The sequence below is a fragment of the Lagenorhynchus albirostris genome, chromosome 3, assembly GCF_949774975.1.
Source record: "Lagenorhynchus albirostris chromosome 3, mLagAlb1.1, whole genome shotgun sequence".
NCBI lineage: Eukaryota > Metazoa > Chordata > Mammalia > Artiodactyla > Delphinidae > Lagenorhynchus > Lagenorhynchus albirostris.
This window is the reverse complement of record NC_083097.1, coordinates 125,300,194-125,325,813: the sequence shown is the minus strand read 5'-3', so window position 1 is coordinate 125,325,813 and position 25,620 is coordinate 125,300,194. Positions and strand designations below refer to the sequence as shown.

The following is a 25,620-nucleotide window of genomic DNA, read 5'->3' as shown; positions in this document are numbered from 1 at the left end:
TGGAAGCAGGAGATGGTATCTCCAGCACATTGGGATCTGTAGCAGCGTCAATCCTGCTGGATGAAGTCTCCCAGGGCTTCTTCCCAGCTCAAGGCAACTGGGAATCTTCCAGGGGCTGGAGGACCAGATTGGACACTTCTCTTTTCAAGCTCGTGGGAGAGATTGTTGGCCTGAGTGCGGGGCTGGTGCTTCCTTCCTCATGTAGCTGCTTAGCAGTCTTGGGGCCCTGGACACGTGTCTAATACTTTGTTCTCTATCTGAATCTCACGAATGAGATAATATGTACAAAATAAATTCACAGTGCCAGCCACAGAGTAAGGGATCAATAAATCATAGGTGTTATTATTATTAGAATTTGAATTAGTATTGTTTAAACCTCACTGGGTTTCTGTAAAACTACGATGACAAGATGTATCTCAAAACAAGGATCAAGGATTTCCCTGGTGGCTCAGTGGTAAAGAGTCTGCCTGCCAATACAGGGGACACGGGTTCGAGCCCTGGTCCGGGAGGATCCCACATCCCCTGGAGCAGCTAGGCCCGTGTGCCACAACTGCTGAAGCTCGCGCACCTGGAGACCGTGCTCCGCAGCAAGAGAGGCCCGCACACCACAGAGAGGAGTGGCCCCTGCTCTCCGCAACTGGAGAGAGCCCGCGCACAGCAACGAAGACCAAACGCAACTAAAAAAAATAAATAGATTAATTAATTAATTAATTAAAAAAACCCAAGGATCAAATGAAGTCATGGGATGAAAAGTGCATTTTGAGATGCAAAATCCTATGCAAATGTGTTAGACAATGGGCACTGATAACAATCCCCCCTTACCCCTGACAAGTCCTTCAAGATAGCCTGTCCTTTCAGGTTAGGCCACAAGAGGGCACCACCTCCTTCCTGTCTGCGTCACGCTGCCTCCTTGGACACTCCCACAGGAGGCACCTGGTGCAGGACGCTCTGTAAGTAAAAGGAAGTGCAGACGGTCACTGCTGGAAGAGCCTGGGCTTCGACCTGGGGATCTGTCACCAGAGTTGTCAGGGGGTGCCAATTCCTTCTGCCCACAGGACAGAGGCCCACGGCATGCCTGGCATGTAGGGATGTATTTGATAGTGTTACTACTTTACAGCTGTGTTCAGAAACGGTCTCAACACTGAAATTCTGGAAGAGGAGTGCAGGATCTCACACCTACGTGTGTGTGAGCGAATCATCCTCACAAGGTAGAGTTCTCTGGTTGTCTCGTTCACTGCCGTGTCCCCAGCACCAGGTGCACACAGGCACCCAGTAAAGGCTGGCAGAGGTAAATAAAGAGGACACCCCCGGGGCTTCCCTGGTGGCGTTAGTGGTTGAGAGTCCGCCTGCCGATTCAGGGGACTCGGGTTCGTGCCCCGGTCCGGGAGGATCTCACATGCCTCGGAGCGGCTGGGCCCGTGAGCCATGGCCGCTGGGCCTGCGCGTCCGGAGCCTGTGCTCCGCAACGGGAGAGGCCACAGCAGTGAGAGGCCCGCGTACCGCAAAAAAAAAAAAGGACACCCCCTTTGCTGGACATTTGCTGTTATTCCTGTGCACCCCTCCACTCCTGGGAATCTCAAACCACAGTGTCGAACCCACCTGTGGGAGTCCGCAATAATTCCCCAGGGGTGTGAGGGAGAGTTCTAGAAGGACCTCAGTAGCACAAGGCCTGTGAGTTTCGAGGAGGCCCCAGTGTCTGGCCGGGAACTGTTCCAAAGCTGAACAAGAACGGGGTGTGTCATTGGGGCGTGGGGTGCAGTGGACGGCAGGGCGCTGGCCAGAGGAGCTCGCCCTCCATCCTGCCTCTTGCACTCGTCCCTGTGACTCCTAAGCAGTCTCGGGCCCCTGTGGGACCTTGGGCTCCTCCACAGTGCAGGGCAGGTGCGCAGGCCTTGTTTGGGGGCGCAGAGGAGAGGTGTGGGGAGGCCTTAGGCTCTGGGAATCGTAAAAGGTTGTTTGTCAGGATGTTGATTTTTTTTTTCCCCTCAGAATGTAGCAGAGTTGGAGGATTGTGCCGAAGGTAGACTAATTGTGTTTAAAATGTCCCCATGTGGGGTTTCCCTGGTGGCGCAGTGGTTGAGAGTCCGCCTGCCGATGCAGGGGACACTGGTTCGTGGCCCCGGTCCGGGAAGATCCCACATGCCGCGGAGCGGCTGGGCCCGTGAGCCATGGCCGCTGAGCCTGCGCGTCCGGAGCCTGTGCTCCGCAACGGGAGAGGCCGCAGCGGTGAGAGGCCCGCATACCGCAAAAAAAAAAAAAAAAAAAAGAAATTAAAATGTCCCTATGTGTTGGGCATGATGTCTGTGGTACAGCTAATGTCGCGTTCACTCAGAACACTGACGCCTGTGTGAAGTGTGATTTCAGACTCTATCTTGCCTCCTCGACCTGGTCAGTCACACCTTTGGAACTGAAGGGGCGAGGCTGCCGCGTAGCCAGGCCCTGAGCGCTCCTCAGCATGTGCCTTGGTCCCGCCCTAGGGGACCTCACCTCGTGGGACTCTCTCCCTCCCCACGCTCTACAGCAGGTGTTCCCAGACACGGCCTGGCATCTTCCTTGGGCTTCTGACTGTCTTGATGTGGGTCCTGGTTGCTATCTAGCCAGCTTCTGGAAGTGTCTGTCAGTGTGAAGGCACCTGCCTTCAGTTGAGGGTTGCCTCAACTGAGGCTGTATTATGGGCTGAATTGTGTCCCCCCCAAATTCATGATGAAGTCTTAACCCTCAGTACCTCAGACTGTGACTGTATTTGGAGGTAGGGTCTTTAAAGAGATAATTAATGTTAAATGAGGTCATGTGCGTGGGCTTTAATTTAACCAATAGGACTTGTGTCCTTATAAGAAGAGATTAAGACACTGACATGTACAGAGTGAAGACACAGGGAGAACACAGCCATCTACAAAACAAAGAGAATGGCCTCAGAAGAAACCAACCCTGCTGACACCTTGATCTTAGACCTCCAGCCTCTAGAACTATGATAAAATAACATTCTATTGTTTAAGCCACTCAGTCTGTGGTACTTTGTTACAGCTGCCCTAGTAAACTAATACAGGCTTATGTTCTCTCCCTGCTGTCACCTCCTTCCGCCTCCCCTCATGTTCCCAGGAAGACACAGGACACAAGCCAAGGGTCCAGCATTTTATTATAGTCACAGAGCACAGGAGGGACTGCTTGGGTCTCACTGAAGGCTTGTTTTACCTTCTCCCCCAGGGGAAGCCACGGGAGGTAGCCCCACCTGCCAGGCCAGGCCAAAAGGGAGAGAGGGGGCAAGGGCAGGTGATAAGCATAAACACAGACTTGATTTGACTCAGCCTCACAACTTGTTAGCTGTGTGATCTTAGGCAAGTGTCTTAACCTCTCTGTGCCTTGGCTGCCTCATCTGTGAAACGGAGTATGTGATACAACCTACCTCACTGGGTTGTTGTGAGGATTGAATGAGACAGTGCCTGTGAAAGCATTTAGCACAGGGCCCAGTAAGTTGTAAATATTCGTGAGTGGAAGCTATTATTATCATTAGGAGCAAATCAGATTTCTTCATGGTCAGTCCAGCTCCAGTCTCTGAGGATAAGGGGGAGGGAGATCTCATATTTTATAAATGTCTTCAATGTGGCCTGTTAGAGAGACAGCCTGAGACGTGTGGGAGCCACCTGGTCCCTGGGAACATGGCAAGCAGACCCCAAAGCGAGGCTCCTGGGGCCACGACACCTCCTGTCTCTACCAACTCCATGAAAAGCACTAGGAAGAGTTTGTGAAAAGTTCTAGTGTTGCACCTGGACCACTTCAGATCTCTGGGATTCAGTCAGCTAGCATTTTCTCTGTCTATTCAGATTGTCTTACTTTTATTTTTTATTTTTGCAGTTTTTACTTTTGGCTGAGGAATTGCCACAAGCCACTGAACTTGGAATCAATCCTGGCTCTGCCTTATGCTATGTGAGTGACTGTGGGCTGGTCACTTGACCTCTCTGAACCTCAGGAGCTTTGAGACGAAGGTGATGCGAGTTAAAGTAAATCGTAAGTGATGGTCATTGGTAATGAGAGGATGGATGGGGCTTACGTGGTCAGTGGCTCAAAAGTGACTGGGGCAAAAGGAATCTCTGTGTGTGTGTGTGTGTGTGTGTGTGTGTGTGTGTGTAGAGGCGAGCCTCAGTGTTCCTGAAGCAGGTTGAGAGAGGCATCACCACAAGAGGGCACTCTGAGCTTTTTTGTCTTCTCTACCTTAATGAAAAATTTAAAAATTTTTCTGTGGCTGCATTACAAATCGAACTAAAACTTAATGGTTTTTTTTGTTTTTAGTTTAGCAAACTGATTTAGCAAACTTTTAAAATAAATTCACGTACATTTATTCATTTATCAATAATGCTGATTCGATAGTGCGACCCCTATTGCTTGGCATGCGGGGAAGTGGGGTGGGGGTGCGGTTGAGGCAGAAAGAAACACATGCTTTATGGTGTCCTGGTTCAACCACTGCTCAACTGAGTGCCTGGACAAAGTTCCCAAGAGCAGGACAGTGGTGAAGTTCCCATTCCAGCCTCACAGGATGTTACGAAATGGACAAAATGGAAAGAAAAGCAACTTAAAGGTCAAGAACACAGTTCTCAAGCCCTCTTACCTCTAGTGCATGGCCTTCCACTTGACCTCATGACGTGCTTGAGCCCAAGCCCTGCAGGGGCAACTCTGGGTGGGAAGGAGACGCATCCAGCTGTTAAACCATGACCTCAAGAACAGTATTTCCAGGAATCCCCATCTTAGCATCTAAGGGATTCCTGGGAAAACTGGACCGTGAGGACAAGGTGAGAGAGTGGCCTTCAGCACCAAGGCTCTGGCATGTCCCTAAGGACCAGCTGGCGTTTTCTTCTGCATCCGGCCCCATCTGCAGAAGCCAGGGCGGCTGCTGTGTCTCGCGGGATGTGGATGATTGCTCCGGGGGGAGAGTAGTGACTGGAACTTCAATTGCCCCGGAAAGTACCTTCCCTGTAGTCAAAGGCCATGTTGTCAACCAGAAACCATCTGGTAACACCCCACTCCCCCCTTCGACTGCCATGGATCATGTGTATTCCTTAGTCTCCAGCCGAGGGAGGGTTTTACTCTAAACCAACTGGGCGGATCCAGTTCCCAGTCTCTGTTTGGCAACTTCTTTGTTGGTGACCCTCAGCAAATCACTTAACCTCAGCCTTCCCCAACTGTAAAATGCTATGGTATAGGACCTACTGGATAAGGTGAGATAAATACAACTATGGTGGCTGGGGGCGGGGAGGAGAAGAGGAAGGAAATCTACAGGATTAATGGAAAATGTCTTGGTCTGTCTTTGCTAAAAGTGACCCAAGATGTAAGGACAAGACCACATGCAGTGGGTAAGAACATGAATCTGAAGGCAGACAGATTAGGTTCCAAGCCCAGCTCAACATAGTCAGTGTGTGACCTTGGGCCAGTTGCTTAACTGAGCCTTGGTTTTCTTATCTGGAAAATGGGTTAATAACATTTACCTCCCAAGCTTGTTGGGAGGTTAAATAAAATTGTGCTTAGCCCAGTGATTTTCCTCTGCTGTTTCTTGCTTGTCTGAAGCCACTGAGAGGGGTCAGATATTTGGGAGATGCCTGGACTAACTTAGGCAACACCTCAAAGAGTGAAGAGCCTGACTCAAAGCCCAGGACTTTTGTCTTTAAGGCTGAAAGGGTTTTTAGGAATTGTTCAGTTCACAAATGATGAAGGGTTTCAGCTTCGAATCATTAACTAAGTTCTCCAGAACTTAGTGCTGAGAAGGATTCTGAAGCTGTACCTGAATGCTTCAAGAAAGGATGCCTTAGAGTTGGGGGAAGGGATAGTTAGGGAGTTTGGGATTGACATGTACACACTTCTGTATTTAAAATGGATAACCAACAAAGACTTACTGTATAACACAGGGAACGCTGCTCAATATTATGTAACAACCTAAATGGGAAAAGAATTTGAAAAAGAATAGATACATGTATGTGTATAACTGAATCACTTTGCTGTACACCTGAAACTATCAAAACATTATTAATCAACTATACTCCAATATAAGATAAAAAGTTTTACAAAATTACAAAAGAAAAGAAAAAAAGAAAAAAGAAAGGATGCCTCGACTGATTAGCAGTGTCTGTCATGGGCTCAGAAAGCGAAAGCAGAGTCAGGGTGCTGGGTAATGGCCACCACCGAGTGCTCCAACACCTCACTTTACAGATGGACAAACTGGGGTGCACAGAAGATTCAGGCCTTGCCCAGAATCATGAAGCAGATAGTGGCACAGGTAGGACTTGAATCCAGCAACTTCCTCAGCTGACCATACGGAGAGTGGAAACATTCCCGTCCTTCCTGGTGCCCGCAAGCACCACTACCACTTACCACGTCCAGGCAACGGCCGCAGAACAACTTCTCCCTTCCCGAGCTACAGTGCTTCATCTCAGACTCCCAACTGACCAGAGATGCAGCACTGCACCTCAGGCTGGGAGACAGGGTGCCACGCTGCTCTGCACCAGGGGCTGATGGCAGGGAGTCCACCCTAGACAGGAGAAGGGGCATTAGAGGGGCCTCAGCTCCACCATCCAGCTATTGCCCCAGAGGCTGCTTAACTACCACAGATGTGTTTCCTGTCCTCAGCCTGGCGTTTGAGCCCTCTGGGACCAAGCCTCAACCTTCCTTTTCTTTTCTTTTTAAACAGTTTTATTGAAATATAATTCACCTATTTATATTGCACAATGAAGTGGTTTTTAATACATTCACAAAGTGGTGTAACCATTGCCACAATCGATTTCAGAACGTTTCATCATTCCAAAAGAACCCTCTTACCATTTAGCCCCTCCTACCCACCTCCCATCACCCCTAGCCCCCGGGCAGGTCTATCTCCACAGAGCTGCTAATCTAGGCATTTCAGTAAATGGAGCCATCCAATATAATGTTCTACCTTTTGACCCCATACCCCACATTTATGCTTGGTGCATGCCAGCCAAACGGCACATTCATGGTACTTTATACCATCAAACATTTGTCTTAGCTTCCTACCTGGCCTCCTTGCTTCTACTCCCACCGACTTCCCAACCATCCATCCCAGCCATCCTCCTAGAGTGATTTCTCAAAATGCCAATATGCCCATATCTCTCCTAGGCTTAAAATGCTAAAAACTCTCCCACTGCCCTCTGGCTAAATTCTGAACCCCTCACAAAAGGCTACAAGGCCTGACCCATCTGGCCCAGCTGGCCACTTCCTCTTGGGCCTCTGCCCCCCTTTTTCCATTCCTCCAAGGAGCCCTGTGCCTACCACCTCGGGGCCCCCAGCTACCATGCTGCTCCCTCTTGCGCCCCTGCCCGTCTCCTCCTGGTGGAAGAGGAGACCAAACGGCTACTTCTTGTGGGAAGCCCTCTCTGACTTTCTCAGACATCAGGACACCCTGGTCCATGTCCTCACGCATCTTCTGCCCTCTTTCTGCCCTCTTTCTCTTTCTAATCCTTTACCATACTTGTGATGGTAGATCCTCATATGCGTTGTAAGAGTGGCTGAATCGTATTCTTCAACCTCATTCTCTCCGGTGTCAGAGCTCTTTGCATCTGGGTCTGACTGGGTTAGATCTCCAGTTCCCTGAGGACAGCACCCACATTTGTTAATGGCGAGGATCCCTGCGCCTTGTGGAGGCCTTTGTACATGATGATGGGTCCCAGGGAATGCCACTTAGTGGATGATTGAATGACCGTATAGATAATTCATTTTCCTCTCAAGACCCGGCTTGGGTGGGAACCTCTGAGTGAGCAGGCTGAGCCTCGCCTCTATTTCTTCTGCCCCGCCAAGATCTCAGGGCACCCCCAGAGGACCCTCCTGCATTGCTGATGCCCACTGGGGTGGCCTTAGTGCCGGATGTCTGAAGGGTGAAGGGAACCAGCAGCCTTTTCTCGGGGGTGGGAGAGAGCAGGAAAACACACACGCCTCCTTCAAATAATAGTCTCATATGCCTCTGGCAGAAGTCTGAAAGCAGGCCCTGATCTGCAGCGTGTTTTCCTCTGGTCTGCCACTTGGGGCAAGTCAGGCCTGCTGGCCTGCTGAGGGGGACAGCCCCTTCCTCAGGTATTCCCACCCAAAGAGCTGCCTCGCTTTAATATGGAATTCTCATGGAGGAACTCTTTCCAAACTGCGTTTGGCTGGGGAGTGATTCCAACATCAGGATCCAGCTTGGGGGTCCTGAACGGCCCACAGCCCATCTACTCCACTCTCAGACAGCTCCCACTAGCTCTTGGAGAGGAAACGCTCGCCCTGGCCAACGTGGAGACTTCAGTAAGAAGCCAGGGAGGGTCGTCCCGAAAAAGTGATCATTTGCCGCTGGGAAGCAAGCTGATTAGGCCAGACCCCTGCATTCCTTTGTTCCGGACTGTTTCCTAAGCTCTTTCACCTGACCACCTTTGGCTTCCGAACGCAGCACAGAGAGCGGGCGATTTTGTAGAGTACGTGGCCTGAGCACTAACTTTGTTTCTTGGTTTTTTAATACATTTATTTATTTTATTTTTATTTATTTTTGGCTGTGCTGGGTCTTCGTTGCTGCGTGCGGGCTTTCTCTAGTTGCGGCTAGCGGGGGCTACTCTTCATTGCGGTGTGCGGGCTTCTCATTGCGGTGGCTTCTCTTGTTGCGGAGCACGGGCTCTAGGTGCGCAGGCTTCAGTAGCTGTGGCACGTGGGCTCAGTAGTTGTGGCGCACAGCCTTAGTTGCTCCGCGGCATGTAGGATCTTCCCGGACCAGGTCTCGAACCATTTCCCCTGCGTTGCCAGGCGGATTCTTAACCACTGTGCCACCAGGGAAGCCCCTGGGCACTAACTCTGGAAGACACAGTGACTCAGGCTATTCCCTGTGTTTGCTTCCAGTCCTTCTGTTTCCCAGGGGGAGAGAGCCTCAGTTTGGTGCTATCCTGTCTCTGACACTTTTCTGGCTCCTGTTTATCTCCCTCAGGCCCAGGGGCTTGCAAGCTATGTACCAGAGGAGAGAGTAAGAACGCTGTTGCATTTTTACTGTCTCTATTCTTACCTTTATTATCTCCTAATTATGGACAGTTATTTTAGTTTCCCATTTATATTTAGGTATTAAAACTGACTCTTCTTAAATTTTAAAATATTTTGATTGTTGGCAGATGTGGCCAAAATTAAAAAGGGGGCATCTGAGTGCCTGCTGTTTGAAAAACTGCCCCATCACATTTAATCTGCAGAGCAGCCGTGCAGTGGTCAGGGGACCCTTATCACCGCCACATGGAGGGCCAGGAAGGGGAGGAGACGGTTCCCGGGTCACAGACTGGCTTGAACCAGGGGAATTGGCAGCTATTTCCAGCACACCCCATTGGGCTCAGAATATTGCCACAAAGATAGCAGCTCTCCTGGGTGTAGAAACAGGAAGTGGATGGGAGGCAGTCCCACGCTCCTGTGGGAAACTCTGACACAGGGACAGAGGTTGAGACCTTTGACCAGGGGAAGGTATTTGCCTCTATATCCTCTATGGCTATAGGCTGTCTAGTTCTGTTTCCTTTGTCTCTAGAAAAATCATAGCGATGCTGATGGTAATAAGAACGGTCATTTCTTGAGTGTTTTAATTGTGCTAATCCCCGTGCATCCCCAAGGCTCCATGGGAAAGGGATTTTCCAAGGGCATGGAGCTAGGAGCCCAGCTGGGATTCCTATCAGAACAGCTGCCTCAGGACCGTAATTTTTAACCTCCATGCTCCATGTCTCATCCCCTGACCAATTTACCAATTTATCAGGGTTGGGGACAGGATCTAACCATTTCACCTGTCCGTTCAGCAAACCAAATGCATCTTCTACGTGCCGAGGGGAGACAGGCCTGAATCTGATGTGGTCCTTACCCTGGAGGAGCTTGGTCAGTGGAAGGAAATTGCCCTTGGCAAGTTGAATAGGGGACAGACCCAAGTGGCATAAGAGAGAGCCCAGAAAGGACTGCTGAGGGCTTAGGTTCCTCCTCCCTGGGGGAACTGGGAGGGCTTCCTGGAGGAGGAGGTTCTGCCGCTGGGCTGGGAAGAGGGCAGAGGTGCAGGAAAGGTGTCCTTCTGCTGGCTCTCTGGCCCCAGGAACTCTTCCCTTGAGTCTTGCCTACTTGCTGAGAGGCAGACAGAGCTGGCTTTTCTCCTTCAGAGGATGTCTCACTGAGAAGGGGGTCCATAGCTCTCCTGTTCCACTTACCCCACGAGAGGCTCCTTCTTGCTCTGGGTCCCCAGTCAGGAGATGGGTCCCACTTGGGACACCCAAGTGGTGTGATCCCTTATCACAAGCGCTTCTCTCTGTCGCCCTGTTTCCCCTTCTGTCAAAGGAGGCAGTTGAACAGGTGGCCTCACAATCTTACCTGGCAGAATCTTACCTGGTGCTACCTGTCCACAGCCAGGGGTGCTGCTCCTGGATAATGGACTGGTTTTTCCTCCCTGTTCCCCACTGTCTTCAGGAAATGTTGCTTGGCCTGAGGGGGAACCTCTGTCTTCTGTCTGGAAGCTCTCGGGAGGCTGGGAAGGAGAAAATAAACAGTGGCTGTCTGGATTTTCTCGCCAGGCCTGAGCCAGGAGACCTTCCTGGCTCCTTCCCTTATATGGCCAGGCTGCTCTGGGCTGGGAGTCTGCCACTGCGTGTCCCCACCATCCACTGTCACTGAGGGCTGGGGGCCACCGCTGGTCACCTGGGACTCTGGTGCTGCAGAGGCTTGGGCAGGGCTGAAGGTGGAGGGTGGGACCCAGGACATGTCCCTGTGGTTGCCTGCACAAACTGGCCAACTGTCATGGCCTCTGGGCTGCTTGGGGTGAGGCAGGTGGGGAGGATTTCTATTGGGATAAGTGGGGAAGGGGGTAGGAGAAAGGGATCCATCGGGTCTTGACTTAACCCCCAACTCACAAGTGACCCTGGCCAAGCTCTTTCCCTCTCCAGGCCCCTGTTTCTCCCTGTGTCAGTTAAGGGTAGGGAAAACACAAATTGATCTTCACAGTCAGCCCCATGAGGTGGGAGCTTTTGTATTCCCATTTTACAGATGGGAAAACAGGCTTCAAGAGGTTAATTGGACCACAGCTATCCAGCTAAAAAGGGAGCAAGGCAGGATTTGAACTTGGGGCTGTCTGACTTTAGGGTCTGTGTTCTGAATGGGCTGATTGCTAAGGCTCCTCTTAGTAATAATATTCAATAACTCACATATACCATATGGAAAAGGGATTCTGCTGGAGATGCTCCCCTGGAAGACCAGGGGGCCCCAGTGCCCAATGACCCAGCCCAAAGGTGACTGTTCTGTTAAGCAATGTGGGCAGATGCTGTAAGTCATTCAGTTCGGTGTCCCCAGCACCCCGCATAGGGCCAGGTGCAGACACAGGGCTCAGGAAAGGGGAGCTGTGGGATCACTGAATGAATGAACCTCAGTAGTCACCTCTGTACTATGGGCACAATCTCCTAACTCCAGGCACATTCGGAGGATTAAACAAAACAATGGATGAGAAAGCACAGAGACACCACCTTTACATGATGGTGTTGTCTTTCTGTTCACAAATTCCTTCTTCCCTCTAAAGTGCCCACCTGTGTCTCAGCCCCAGGCCGTTGCCTCCTGAGCTGACCAGTTCCCGCTCAGCCCAGCTGAGTGTTGGGGGGTAGATCTGCTCGGGGCCTGGGCTCTGGGCTCTGGCAGCAGTGACCGTGGGAGAGGCTGCCGGAGGGGAGGGAGGGAGGGAAGGTGGGGCTGGTTTGCTGGGAACAGCTCAGAAGTGAGCCTTGCATAAGCACGAACATCCTGTGTGCTCTTGAGCTAGCCCTGGAACCTCCCTCAGCCCATCCATCATCATGGCATTCTCTCGGACCCCAGCCCCCTTCCTGGGGCCCAGGGGCGGGGGAAGGGGGCTGAGGAGGGCCTGTCAGCGTGGCCGAGAGACCGCAGCTGGCAGCTCTGCAGGCCTGCTCAGTGTTGGAGCCCGACAGCGCGGGGGGGGGGGGGGGGGGGGGGAGGTGGCGCCTACCGCCCTCCTAATGCAATTTGTTTGGACCCAGTCTCCAAGGCTCATTTGCTAGTGAATGAGGGCCAGGTGTGTGCGCTGTGCCGGGGCGCACGTTTGCACACACGTGTGGGGTGTGCAGAGGTTAACAGGTGTGCTGTGTTATATAAGCAGCCTGGGCTGCGCCCGCTGTCTTTGGCGTGTCAGCTCCTTGTCCGAGTCCTGCCTCCTCTGCTCACTTCCAAATCTTCCTCCTCTTTTTCCATCCTCCGGAGATCTGGTGCCAGAATCCCCCTCTGCCCTTGACTGTCTGTATGACTCTGAGTGGAACTCCTTCACTTCCCTGGGCCTCAGTTTCTCCACCTGTCTTATGGAGCTGGTCCCTCACCCTGCCCGCTCCACGAACAGCTGGTAAGTGTGGGAAGAATATGATGGACGGTAAAAACAACTGCTCATGGTTTCTAGAGCTTCACCGTATTCCAAGCACTGTGCGTCCAAGCACACGCCTGACGCTCTCAAAGCCCCGAGGGCTGGTTCTGTTTTCAGAGGCTGACACAGCCCCAGGTCACCCTGCTTCTAGAATCCGACCCCATTTATTCCTTTCCAGGGAAAATGACCACCATCCTCCACAGCTCCCCCAAGTCCTTTGTTCTCGGGAGCACGCAGGCTTTGCGTTGCTGGTTTGTAGGGAGCAGGGCGTGAGGTGGATTCTTGGCTCCTGGTGGGTTTTCCCTTCTTTGGTTCCATTTCTTTTCACCTACGATCCCGACGCAACAGCCCTGACTTGCCGGCACCCTGTCAATCAGCAGGGTCTTCCTTTAACCCTTCCCGTTCTGAAGCCTGGTTTCTTGGTCATCCTGAGGGCTGGGATGGGGAATTTATCGCTGGCGGGGTGGGGAGGGTGGGGTGTCGGTGCCCGTGAGTGGAGGTGGGGTGGCACTCACGGGTCTGTGTCCAGGGCCCCTGCCGCCTACCCTCCTCAGGTCTTCAGGAGGCCCCACTCTGGGGTGTTTGCTCCTTCAGCGTCAGGGTTGCAGGGGTGGCCCCCCACCAGCCAGTGCCCTTGCCTGAAAGGAACAAGGATACCCCTTATCAGAGGACGCTGGGGTGCCCTTTGGCCAGAGCCCGGGCCTTTGTTGGTCCTGACTGGGCTGCCGGGCTCCTGGCTTTGAGGATGAGCCTGGGCTGTTGCTGGGTCCTTAGAAGCTCAGGCTGAGGCTGTTGAGATTTTCCAGGCCTCAGAGCGTCTGTCCTTCAGCCGCTAGGCTGCCATTATCTCTGCTATGCTTACCTGGCTTTCAGAGAGGGTCTTCTGAGGAGCTCTAGGCTCCAAGAGCAAGAGGGGTCACCTTCCCTTTCCAGCGCATCAAGACCCCATCAGCAAAAGAATGGGTCTGGAAGGAAATTGCCGAGAGGCCCCGCTGACCGTTGGCCCCCACCTCTAGCCTCGCACGTGGAAAAGGAGCCATTTAGGGGTAGGTGGAAATCCGGGGTGCACACAGTGGCCAAGACTGAAGGGACAGCCCTGGGGCCACCTGTGACCACTTCCAGCTGCACGAGGCTTTCAGCCTGCAAAATGCCCCCTCCCGTAACTTAAGGCACGCTCAAAACCGCTGCCAGAGATAGGAATGGCTTCCTTGCTTACTGAAGCTCAAAGAGGCTCTGCGACGCACCCCGGTCAACCCCTGCTGAGTGTCAGAGGCCAGCTTGAACCCTGGGCTGTTCACGCTCAATCCAGCTGTCTCCTGAGCTCGGGCAGCAGTCGGCTGGATGACCACAAAACGGAGCTCACGTCGTCACAGACATCACAAAAACCCCTGTTCCCTCTCCTGGCCTTGCTCATTTCCAAGAAATACGAGGGGCTGGGGAGAGGCCACATCTGGGAACCAGATGGCACTACCGTGGGAGATGGCTGAGGTCGGGGCCCCATGCAAGCACACCCACCCACACCTACGCTGGTTTTTTCTGGAGGGGCTTCTTTGCCCACAGCTCCCCTTCCTCAGCTCTCTCACCCTTGTGCATGTCCTATAGCTTGTGTTCTCCTTGGGCTCCAGGGCCCTAGGGTTTCCAGCATATGTTTGGGAAGAACTGAGAAGACACCCGCCCTGGAGTCCAGCAGACATGTGTTTGAATCTCCCCCCTTGCACTTTCTAGCTGTGTGATCTTGAGCTGGTGGCTTCACCTCTCTGAACCTTGGCTTGTTTGTGAAGGTCAAACGAGGTAGATGTCAAGTGCAAGCACAGTTGCTGCACATTGTAAGTCCACAATAAGTGGCTGCAGCTTCCATTATGAGCACGGGGCTGGGCCCACAGCAAAAGGCACAGGCATGGGAGCACGAGAAGCAGGAAGGATGAGGGCAAAGGTCCGAAGAGGCATCTAGGGAAGATGTGGAAGCTGGGGTGGGAGCTGCCGTGTGGGGCCCCTTTCCATGCCCCCTCCGTTGTGCGGCTCCTCTGGGTCTCCATTCCCAGAGCACCCTCCCACCCCCTTGACAGCCCAGCTGAGTTCACCAGCCTCACACGCTCCCCACTTCCTCCCCAGGGAAGGTTGCTGCTGGGGACTTTCGAGCAAGCCCTGGGAACACAGTCTGAGGCTGTCACAAGATGATGCAGGAGGAAGGGAAGAGAGGGAGAGAAAAGGGGCCTAGACCCCGGCAGCGACCTACAGTTCCTACAATTCCAAGCCCAGCCTCGAGCAGCTCGGTATCTGGGAGGGTGGGGGTTAGAGACCAGGATCCCCAAGACTCCCCATCACCCTGACCTTCCAATGTGAACAGACTGGGATAACAGTGACAGTGGTAACAGCTCCCAGCTACCCAGCTTACACCGGGACATGCCGTAATCCTACCAATGGCCAATACATGTTACAGCTAACACGCTGGATGCCTCCGACGTGCTCCACGCTTGCTAAGTGCTTCTTTGACACGGGGTTTCTTATTTTATCCTCACAGTCACTTGTGAGTTAGGAACCACTCTTAACCCTGTTTTGCAGATGAGGAAACCGAGGCTCTCAGGAGTTACAGCAGTCCCTCAGGGTCACTTAGTTCGTGCCTGTGGGGATCACGATTGGCTCCGGGCAGCCCAGCATGCATTTTTCAGGCTCCCCTGTAGGACCAGACTATTTATGGCACCCTTTTTGCAGAGCGACAGCCGGAGTCAGCATCTCATGACATCCTGTCAAGTGTGTATTATGGAAAGCGGCCTTATGGAAAGGGAGCTGTGAATAGGGAGAGCATTTTCAGTGTAAGCGGAGGCTGTGTGCACCCTGGCAATGGGCGTCCCCGGAAACAAGGGACTTCTCACAGCATTTCTCCCTTGTATGCTGTCTGTTTGAAGAAACTATCATGATAAAGGAGTTAGTTTTCCCTTCTGTCCTGTCCACTTTGCAAAGAACTGAGACCCCCAGGGTTCCAGTTTGCTGGGCTGGGTGATGCTTTCTGGGTAATGCAAATGTTGGTTTCTTCTGGAAGGTGTTGGATGGAAGAGCAGCAGGTTAGGGACCAGGTCTCCTGTAGGCATGCTGTGTGACTGTAGACAAGTGCCTTCCCCTCTCTGGGCCTCACCATGATGTGGTGGAGAGAAGACTGGACTCCATGGTGTCCACAGTCTCAGATAAAGGGGGATGGTTTGACTCCATCCCATCCCCCTGCATGAAGGAATGCATAGCTCTCCATGGAGTGAAAGGCACCGGGCATCAAGGGTTAAGGCTGGAGCTCCCCTGCTGCCTCTCACTCCCCTTGTTCCCATCTCACCCTCACTGCCCAGCCCAAGGCAGGCCCCAAAATCCCACACCTTGGGATTTTGTGTAGCAGGACATGCAGTCTCAGAGCATTAGTGCTGAAGGCACCCTAGTTGTGTTCCCATTGTTCGGATGAGGAAACTGAGACACGGAGAGGAGAGGCAACAAGCTCAAAGTGATGCAGCTGGTCAGAGGCCCAGCTGGGACTGACCCCTTCCACTCACGGAAGGATCCTAATCGGTCAGATCTTAACAAAGGTCCCTGGGAGGAAGGCGGGAGAGAGAAGGGCCTTTGAGTTCCTTTGGCTTGAAGATGGAATAATCATGACTTCCTTTTCTAAATATCTTTTGGCCCTTCCTAGAACCAGATGGCGGATGTTTGGAATTTATGTTGTAAATAGTGTTTAAGAAAAGAGTGTGTGTGGGGGGTGCAGATATGTTACTTTTCCAACCACCTAAAACAAGATCTGAGGGAGGGAAGTTAGGGAGGGGAGCTGACTGAGAAGATTTGGGGCAAAGGGAGAAGTGAGGGGGGAGAAAGAGGGGAGGAGAGGGAGAGAAAAAAGGAAGGGGGATTGATGGAGTGAGAGTGAGAACAGGACAAAGACAGAGAGATGAGGAGGGAGGGAAGAGACAGCAATGGGCGAAGAGGGAGGAAGACTGAGGGAAGGTGGGTGAGGGAGATGGGGAGGGGGCTCCCCCGGTGCGGGCTCAGATGGGCTCCATCTTGAGTTCAGGAGCAAACCCTTGAGTTTTCTAAAAATAGCTCAGCCTTTCCCCCAGTGGGGCTGGCAGCAGGGACCGAGAGAGGCACGCTTGCCCTTTTATGGTAAGAAAAATCCAGATCCTCCAGGGGAGCTGGGCTGGAGCCTGTAGTTCTCGATGAAGCCTGGCCCTGGGGTCTGGGGTGGGACAGGGCTGGATGGAGGCTGTGACTTGGTGGGGTTTCCTGGCCTAGGTAGACCCACCCTCTGTGCAGAAAGGGCTGAGGTTGCCACGCTGGAAAACCCTGGGGTCCTGGGGTGCAAGGGCTCCTAGAGACATCTGGTCCACCCCATCACCCTGTTTGATAGAAGAAACTGAGTCCCAGAGAGGGGCAGAGATTGTGGGCTCCCCATGTAGGGGTTTGAAATGTCAAGGTAAGTCAGTCTCTAGGTTCACATGAGGATGGCTTACATGCCCATTATTCTGGAGGACAGTGTGGTCTGAGTGTCAGGAGACCTAAGGCCCACTCGGAGTTTACATGTGACTTGCTGTGTGACCTTGAGCAATCTGCGGAACTTCTCTGATCTCAGATCGATCACTGGAGTGATCATAAGGGCCTTCCCAGCTTTTTGCCTCTCTGGGAATTCCAAGGCTGGAAAGATGATGCCGCTCCCAGTCAGAGGGGAATCTGCAGGCTGCTGTTTCTTCCTGTGCCTGACCTACTTCCTGTTCTGAAGCAAAAGCTAAGATGGACTGAGAAAGAGAGGAGGAGACTGAGGCAGATTATGGATGAAATCTCTGACTGTCCAAGCTGGTTGGGTCCAGCCCCTCACTGGGCACACTGAGGCCAGAGAGGACCTCATCTCAGGTCAAGTTAAGGTCATGTGGTGAATTGGGGCAGAGCCAGGAAAAGAACCAAGGGCTTCCCCTCCCAGCCTTGAGCTCTTTCCTCTGTAGGAGGCCTCCCATCTGCAGCAGCTGACAACTTTGGGGACCACGTCTGGCCAGGAAAAGCACCTTCCTGGGCAGAGCTGCCAGAACTGAAGATACACCATTATCCTCTGACTACCTCTTAGAGACAGTTATGTCCTGGCAGGGTAACTGCCTCTTCTCTGTCTCCCTCCTTTGGCTGTAAGGACCATACCACAGTCTCCATCTAGAAGGCAGGGAAGGGGCAAAGAAGGATGCACAGGACTGGGTGGCCACTCTGGCAGTCTGATCTTGGGCAAGTCTCTCCCCATCATTGGCCTCAGGTCCTGCATCTGTAACACGAGGAGGTGGCTTTGATGAGCTTAAAGGTCCCTTTCAGCTCTAACAGGACTTGGTTGTTATGAGTTTCAACACCAGGAGTGTTTATTAAACATCTACCAGGATCACCAGGGTGAAGAGATGGATTTAGTAGTACTCTGTAGCTTTACAGTCCATTAAGGCTGGGACCTAGTGCCCAAGGTTCTTGGAAGCTCCAATCCTGATATCCACTGTCTATTCTGGGAAACTTGGCTGACTCTCTAACCCCAACTTGAACCCAGAGCTAATGTAACTCTAGTCTTGGGTGTCCAGGAATGCCTGCTGGTCTGATCGATGATCATGCCCACCGCCCACCACCCTGCCCAGGTTTCGTTATCCCCTTGACTTTGCCCTCCCCTCCACCCTCTCCCATGTGGTGTCCACCTCCCCAGGCCCATCTGGGTCCTTTCCTTATCTTCCCAGCACCCCCATCTCTCCACACTGGTCTTCCTGTGATTCTGCCCAATGAGGACACTTGCTTTGGTCTTCCAGCTTCCTGTGACCGCCTCTCCCACTGCTGGGGGAAAGGAGGAACAGGAAAGAAAGGAGTACAAAAATAAAGCATGTTGTTCTAAACTGGAATCTTCCCTGTGATCCTCCTGGAATTTCCATGCAGACTCTGTGGGGCATGTGAACAGGGTTCCCCGGGACGCTGGCCCCCTCTGCCTCATTCCTGCTGGGTGGAATATTCCCCCAGGGACCTGGTGTCACAACCAGGCTCCAGGTGTCTCTGGTCAGGCCTGGTGCTCCCTGGAAGGGCAGAATACAGCAGTGGAAGGGTGGAAGGGGTAGAAGGAAGTGGGAGGGAGGGAGGTCCCTAGAGGCCCCTGTGTGAAATCAGGGCAGAACTGATGTCATGCCTAGCTGGGAATCTGACATCCAGGCAGCCGGGGGGCTCAACCCTGTAAGATTGTCCCAGGGCAGCTAAGCTGTGATGTGAAGTCCCAGGCTGGTGGTGGGAAAGGCCATGAGGCCCAACCTCCTCTAATGCTGAACTTCTCTCTAGAATGTCCCTGCTAAACTTGCATACCTCTGGTGATGGGAAGCTCACTGCTTCCCAATCACCTAGTCTCTCTTTGGACAGGCTATCGAAGTCTCCTTCCGAATATCCCACTGACCTTTACCTCTCTGGGGCTGCATGCCCTGTCCTTTTGGGCTACAAAGAACAAGTTCCTGATCCCCAGAAAGCTCTTCAAATCTTAAAGTTGATGGCTGCAGCCCTCAGCCTTACTACCCCTCCTAATCTCACCCCAAGGTCTCCTGTCCCATTATTTGACATCTCAGAGTCAACAATGCCCAAATTCCCAATTCTCTCCCTGCACTGAGGCTCTTGGCCTGATGGTGTTTTGGGGGAGGGTACAGATTTCCCTCCCAGAGGCAGATGTCAAGGAGCACTTCTTCCATCTTCTGGGGCTTTGGTTTCTGGCGATCAAAGCCATTCTGCAACCAGGCTGTCGCCACTTTGCCAGCCTCAAACCTTACAGGGCTTCTCGACCCGCTCTCGGTTCAAACAGCCAAGTGGGCTTGTTTGCTCTTCTCCTGAAAATGTCTTTCCTCCTCCCTACCTTTGTACCCAGAACTCTCCACCTGGAATGCCTTTTCCTCTCTTCTCGGTCTATCCAAAGTGTGCCCCTGCTACTCTGACCACCCCTCCCCCAGGTTTTCCTTCCCTGAGAGTCTGGGCATCCGTTGTCATACGTGGGATAACCAGAGCTGTCCTCCTTCCATCCCAAATCATGGAGCATCTCGGCCTGAAGTGCCCAAAGGGACTGATGAACTTACTTCTCTGTTGGCTATAGAGCCAGGGCTAGAGTCTTAGCCTGTTTCTTTCCCTTTCTCCCCATCTTGTTCAGCTTATCTCGTCAGATGCCTTCAGACTCAGTGGGGTTGTTGGGTGACATGTCTGAGGTCCGGCAGGCTCCAGGCAGACTGACCAGTGGCCTCTGAGCCCAGCAGCCCAGCCAGGGTGGTGTCGTGGCCACTACGGATGGCCTCCCTAGGCGGCGGCCTCCCTCTGAACACTTCACCCCATCCCTATTTCTCTGAAGGAGGAGGAGGGTATGGGGCAAAAGCTAGTGGCAGCTGAGCAGTGTCCCTGTTAAGTTTGCAGGGCCCAGTGTGTTTTCCATCTCCCTTGGTGCATGGCTTGGGTCCGAGGAGGACCTTAGAGGAGGTGACCTATGCTTGTGGCTGGTATGGGCTCTCGGGAATGTGCAAGAGTGAGGCTGCTTCTTCCAGAAATGGACTAGCTGACTACCCCATCCTCAAATAACTGATGAGCTGTGACAGTCAAGGGCAGCCCAGGACTGAACAGGCCCCCAGGGGTACTCAGCCCACAGTAGGTGTGCTCACTGGTGAGAACTGTCTGCATTTTTGCCCCTGAGCAGGCGTGGGGATGGGAGTTGGGGGGGCTCTGTTTATATCTTACCATAACAACGCCTAATATAGAAGGAGGCATCGTGCTTCAAATGGCCCCCTTCCTAAATGCCAAGAATTTTCCTATTAGACGGGTAGAACCAGAAGTAGCTTTTGCTCACAGACTCAGGGGGGCAGTGCTAGAGTATATGTGCATGGGTTCTGGAGTCATCCAGACCTGGGTTTGAGCCACAGCTGAGCCTCTTACAAGCTGTGTGACTTTGGGCAAATGACTAAACCTCTCTGAGCCTCTGAGTTCCCAGAGGGATAATGTTATTTACCTCAGAGAGTGCTGGATGGAGCGTTGGCCGCTTGGGAAGACTTGATATATGACGATTGTTATTTCTGAAGGAGCAAGGCAGCTTATCCCCCTAGGTGGAAGGTAGAGTTGGGGTCCAGTACGGCACCTCCTCCCCCCAAAGAAACTGCCTTTTGTCGTCACATTTTGGCAGTTATTTTTTATTCAGTACCTACTATGTGTCAGTCACTGTTCTAAGGACCTCATGAGTTTTAACTCATTTAATCCAGACAATGCAATAACCTAACGAGGCAGGTACTCTTATCATGCCCAAGGTCACACAGCTGATATTAGGCAGATCTGGGATTCAAACCCAGGCAGCCTGACTCCCCTCTGGCACCTTTAACAACCAGCCTGCTGCATCTTAGCCCCACTCTAGCAGTGCTCTGACCCGCCTGGTCCCCTCATCACCTGGGCACTAGGATTCATGCAGCCCATACTGGAAAGGCCCCTGGCTCCAGAGTCAGCCTCTGTTTTCTCATCCAAACGAAAACGGGCCTGATGAGTGGGTGATCCATGGGCCACGAGAGTGGGTGACTCATGCTGTGCATTTCTGTTTTGAATTGGAGAAAAGGTTTCTGGTGGTGAAGCACTGTCACCAACAAGCCTCTTTTGCAAGAGGGGAGGGGGCCGGCCTCTGCGGGCTCTCGCCATGTGTGGTGAAGCCCCATGGGGCCAGGGCTGTCTAGACAGGCCTTTAGGAGGTGGCAGACACTGTGGGCTCTTTCCTCCGAATTCCTGCAGACCATCACAGGCAACCTCTCCTTGGCCCGTGGCCACTGCATACTGCTGGGCTGGGGGAGGGCCACATAGGCTGTGCCCGTCCCCACCCCAGGGCCTGCAGGCTACCCTGCGACTTGGTGCATGTAGGGCAAATTTCTAGATACCCATGTGGACAGTAGTGTTGCAGCATTTCTGTTTCTTCCTTACGTTCTTAATTATACAAATTCAATAAGAACAGAGTAAAATGTGTAACATGTATACTTTAAGAATTCAGATAATTTCAAGTGTTGTCAAGGAGGGGAGTGCTCACGTTCTGCTGGTGGACGTTGTGACGTGCTTTGGCCACTCTGGAAAATAATCTGCTTTCCTGTGAGGTTGACAGGTGTGCACGCCAGAACCTAGCAGTCCCTCTCTAGATATGAACCCCAGACAAACTCTGGCTCATGTGCCCCAGGAGATATGGACAAAAAGGGTCATAATAACCATAATTGGAAAAAATCTTTATCACAATTCTTTGCACGACCCCATGGCCCTGAGTCCCAGGGACTGTTTAGTTGGGAAATCACTATTGAGGCAGGGCCCAGGCATAGCCTGGAGATGAGGACCTCAGAGGCCACCTCCCCTAACTCTCAAGGCTCACACAGGGAATCAGACACAGCCCCGAGGGTCAGTGGCGGCACCAGGCCTGGAACTGGTATTCCTCGGGGCTATATGTGTCAGCTCTTCCCTGGAACAAGCCAGCCTGGGAAAGGGCTGACTTTGCCCCAGGAGCTGCCATGTGGATCCTAGGGACAAGTGACAAGCAAACTCCTTTCTGTCCTGGGGCAGTGGTGGGGCTCAAGGAAGAGCAATAGCCTTGGAACTAGAAGACTTGGGTTCAAGCTCTGGTGTGGTCACCCGTTTAGCCTTGGTCTCCTCTACGAAGTGGGATCCCTCATCATTGTGCTCAGAGGTGCCCTGGTGGGCAGGCTACAAGCATGCATTTTGTAGACTGGGTTCAAATCCCCTCTGCCACTTCCTAGCCATGTGACCTTGGGTAAGCTCCAGTGGTTTCTTTCCCTATAAATTAGGATGATGTAATGATGCTGATTCCTTCCTCAGGGTAATCCTGGGAGGATTAAATGATAATGCAAGAGATTCAGCCAAGTACCTGGCAGGGGGGAAATCCCCCATACAAATTCATGAGGTACTTTGGAAGGTCCCTAGGAGTTGTGGGGTGTGGTGTCCAAGGAGCAAGGCAGGAGGTAGGAGACCCCTGGGGACAGAGGAGCTGGGGCAGCCGGCACACATACGGTGTCCAGGTTTAATAGTTCACGAGCTGTGTGACCTTATGCAAGCTGCTTAACCTCTCTGTGCCTCAGTTTCCTCATCCGTACAATGGGGATAATAGTTGTACCTACCTCACAGGGTTGTTCTGAAGATTAAGTGAATTAATTTGTATAAAGGTCTTAGGCCTGTACTGTCATCATCACAGTGTAATTCTCCTATCTGCACCACCTTACAGAGGCCTGCGCTGGGCAGAGACTCGTTCTGTTCCAGCTCTGCCATCAGCTCTCCAGGTGACCTAGAGCAGTGTTCTCTTTTTGTGGGTTCAGTTACCTCAGCTGTGTTTGTGAGGGTACCAGGCTGCTTGACAGCCCAGTATTCTCAAAACTCCATGTGCTCAGGATTCCCTGGAGAGCTTGTAATGGAGCTTCCTGGGCCCCACTCAGGATTCCCTGTCAGTTGATGAGCGTGCAGTGCTTCAGACACCGCACTTTGAGACACGTTGCCCACAAAATGCCCTATAGATGCAGGAAAGGAGACTTCATCTAGCCCATTAAGCATCTCAAGCTGACCCCTCTTCTGTGCCCCTTAACCTCTGACCTCTGAACTCACCTGTCCTGCCTCTTTCCAGACCCCTGTTCTCTCTTAGGCAACTCAGGGTGCTCCCTGGCCGGGTCTCATTCCCACTTCCCTATAAACACAGCTAAGGTCATCTTGCCTCACAAGAGGAGTAGGGCCTAATTGTAATGAATATCAGCCCTGTTTATCCTGCTCTTCGGTACCTGTGTCCCTCACTCCTCATGACAGCCAAGCGAGGTCGGAACCAAGACCATACCTATTCTATAGAGGAGGAAGCTGAGGCTCAGAGATGGCAAGTGACTTCCCCAGGGTCACTTGTTTTGTAAGTAAAAAAGCCAGAATGGGACCCAGGCAATTGGACTGGGTTCCAGAGTCTGCTTTTGGACTCCTATGGCCTCAGGTCTTGCATAACCAAAAGTGGGGAGGTGAGGGTGCTGGGCAGGCTGGTGCTGGAGGACTGTGTCCATTCTGGGCCCCAGATGTGGCCACAGCATATGCAGAAGAGCCACGTTGCCTGCACGTCTGCCGGCTGTGACCCAGGCCTCTGCTCTACCCAGCCCTGCCTCCCACGTTCCCCACTGCAAGTCCCCTGCCTTCCTCTGAGTCCCCTGGCCCCACCGCTTCATCCCCCTGACACTCTCTGCTGTCTTTTCTGTCCCCGTCTTTCCAAGGTCTTGAGCCCCTAGTACACTGAATTTAAAGACCAGCCCCAGCCCCAGCCCCAGCAGAGGCTGCCTCAGGGCCAGGCTCATCCTGAGGTCTCAGGGCTGTGAGCCGACCCTTCCCTTGGCCAAGCCTGCAGTCAGACACTACAGCTCCCTTCTATCACCCGAGGCTCAACCTCCCAAAGCTCCCCCGGCTCTGGGTCTGCTTGGCCCCTAAGCCTGTTGTCAAATGGCAGACTCAGCTCAGGGCCTCCCGGGGAAACTTCCCAACATGAGCTACCCTCTCGGCTCAGACGGGGCTCAGAAGCCACATCCTGCATGGAGACCATGTTGTCCGATGGCCTCACAGTACAGATGGGAAACTGCAGCCCAGAGAGGGTAGGGCATCTGCCCAAGGCCACAGGGCCAGGTAGTGAGAGGGAGAGCTGAGGCTGGAACCTGCGCCCCCAGCCCCCAGCCAGTGTGCCCTTTCCACGGCTGCGTCCCAGCCCCAGCCTCCCTGCCTCTCTGCCTGTCTGCTGGTACCTGAGCTGACATCGCTTCTCCAACATCTTTGCTTCTTGAAACCATTATTTGAAAACAGTTTTCCTTGCCAGGAGCCCCAGGCTCTTAGAGCTGAGAAATCAAACCTCATAGACAAGGAATAAGCACTGTCTACCGCGAAGCCAGCAAGACGGGCCCAGGCTCAGGTGACGCTCAGGCGGTGGGACAGTGACGCTGTCCCCTTCCGCTGCTCCCACCCCCCCATTTAACCACAGCCACAAGGAGTCCTCAAAGCCAACAGGACCACAGATCCTGCACCTCGGTCAGAGCAGGATGGGCGCTTAGAGATCATCCGGTTCAGCCCCTGCACGGATGAGGAAACTGAGGCCCAGAGTGGGTTAGCAGGAGAGCAAGGACCAGCCCCTGGACACAGCATCCCCCCGGGGAGGATACCACAGAGCGCGCTCCCCCCCCACCTCCGACCCCGCCATTGACTCGCAGACCCCTGTTTGCCATGGGTTCTTACCTCTCCTGGGGTCTGGTCCAAGTGTGGCTCCTTGTGGCCTGGAGACGTGGGCCAGCCCGTTTCGGGGATGGTTTCTCAACTAACTTGACTGGGCCTTTGGCACCCCTCACTGCCACTGCCACTGCCACAGGGGCACTTTTAAACAGTTGGCACTGGGCCCCCCTCCCCTTAGCCCCTTGCCCGCCACTCCCTGGCTGCAAAGGCCCCTCTGCCTTTTACCTTATATGAGCTGAAGAGGCGAGCCTGGTGTTGGGGCGAGGCGGGTGCTGAGTCCTCTGAGGGCCCCCATTGGCCCAGGCGCCTGCCACGTGACCGCCTCGCCTTGACCTGCCCCTGGTGCCGACTGTTGCTTTTACCCCCTAAGGAAGGAGTGGTTGACAATTTTCATATTTCTTCTAAATTTGGAGATTTCAGACAATGCTGGGAGGCTTGGCTCCAGCTGCCAGAGGCCCATGTGGAAGTCATTAAGCTGAAGAAGGGGGGCCGGGGGAGAGCGGGAGGCAGGGAGAGGAGGGGGAGGAAGGGGGTAGGGGCCGGAGTTCTGAGGGTTGCCAGTTGTCAGCCTGGGAACATGAGCAAACTCCCTGGGAGCAAGCTGTGTGTGAGAATTTCCTCCCTCTTCCCTGGCCCCTGTGTCCCAGGACGGGAGTGGGAGTTCTGAGATTTTTTTTCTGGGAACCCCCAGCGGGGCAGACGCCAGTCCTGGCTCCTGGGGTCCAGAAGGTGGTGGGAATGGCAGGGGATGGGGGACCATGAGGAAGGAAATCCTCTCTCCAGAAAGCTGGGACCCTTGGATGCCAACCCCATCATTGTGCAAAGAAGGCTGGGGCCCCGGAGGGCTTGCGCCTGTCACACAGGGGGCTGCGACGGGGCAGGAGAGGGAATCCAGGGACTCACCACTGGGGCTCCCTTTCCCCTGAAGTCCTAGTCCTGAGAAACGCCTGTCTCTTGACCTTTCTCATTATGCTCTGGCCACGCTGGCCTCCTAT

At 53.2% G+C, this 25,620-nt stretch overlaps 1 long non-coding RNA gene across 4 annotated transcripts; it reads right to left on the bottom strand.

Annotated features, from left to right (window-relative positions):
* Positions 1-330: 330 nt before the first annotated feature.
* Positions 331-24,810, bottom strand: LOC132517205 (uncharacterized). 4 transcript variants are annotated; one of them, XR_009539629.1, is made up of 3 exons: positions 24,632-24,810; positions 10,351-10,489; positions 331-677 (listed from the first exon to the last, which is right to left on the bottom strand). It is a non-coding gene; the product is annotated as an uncharacterized LOC132517205 (long non-coding RNA). The 4 variants fall into 4 exon arrangements; XR_009539627.1 differs by lacking the exon at positions 331-677 and adding an exon at positions 3,120-6,514; XR_009539626.1 differs by lacking the exon at positions 331-677 and having other exon boundaries at positions 3,120-10,489.
* Positions 24,811-25,620: the final 810 nt, after the last annotated feature.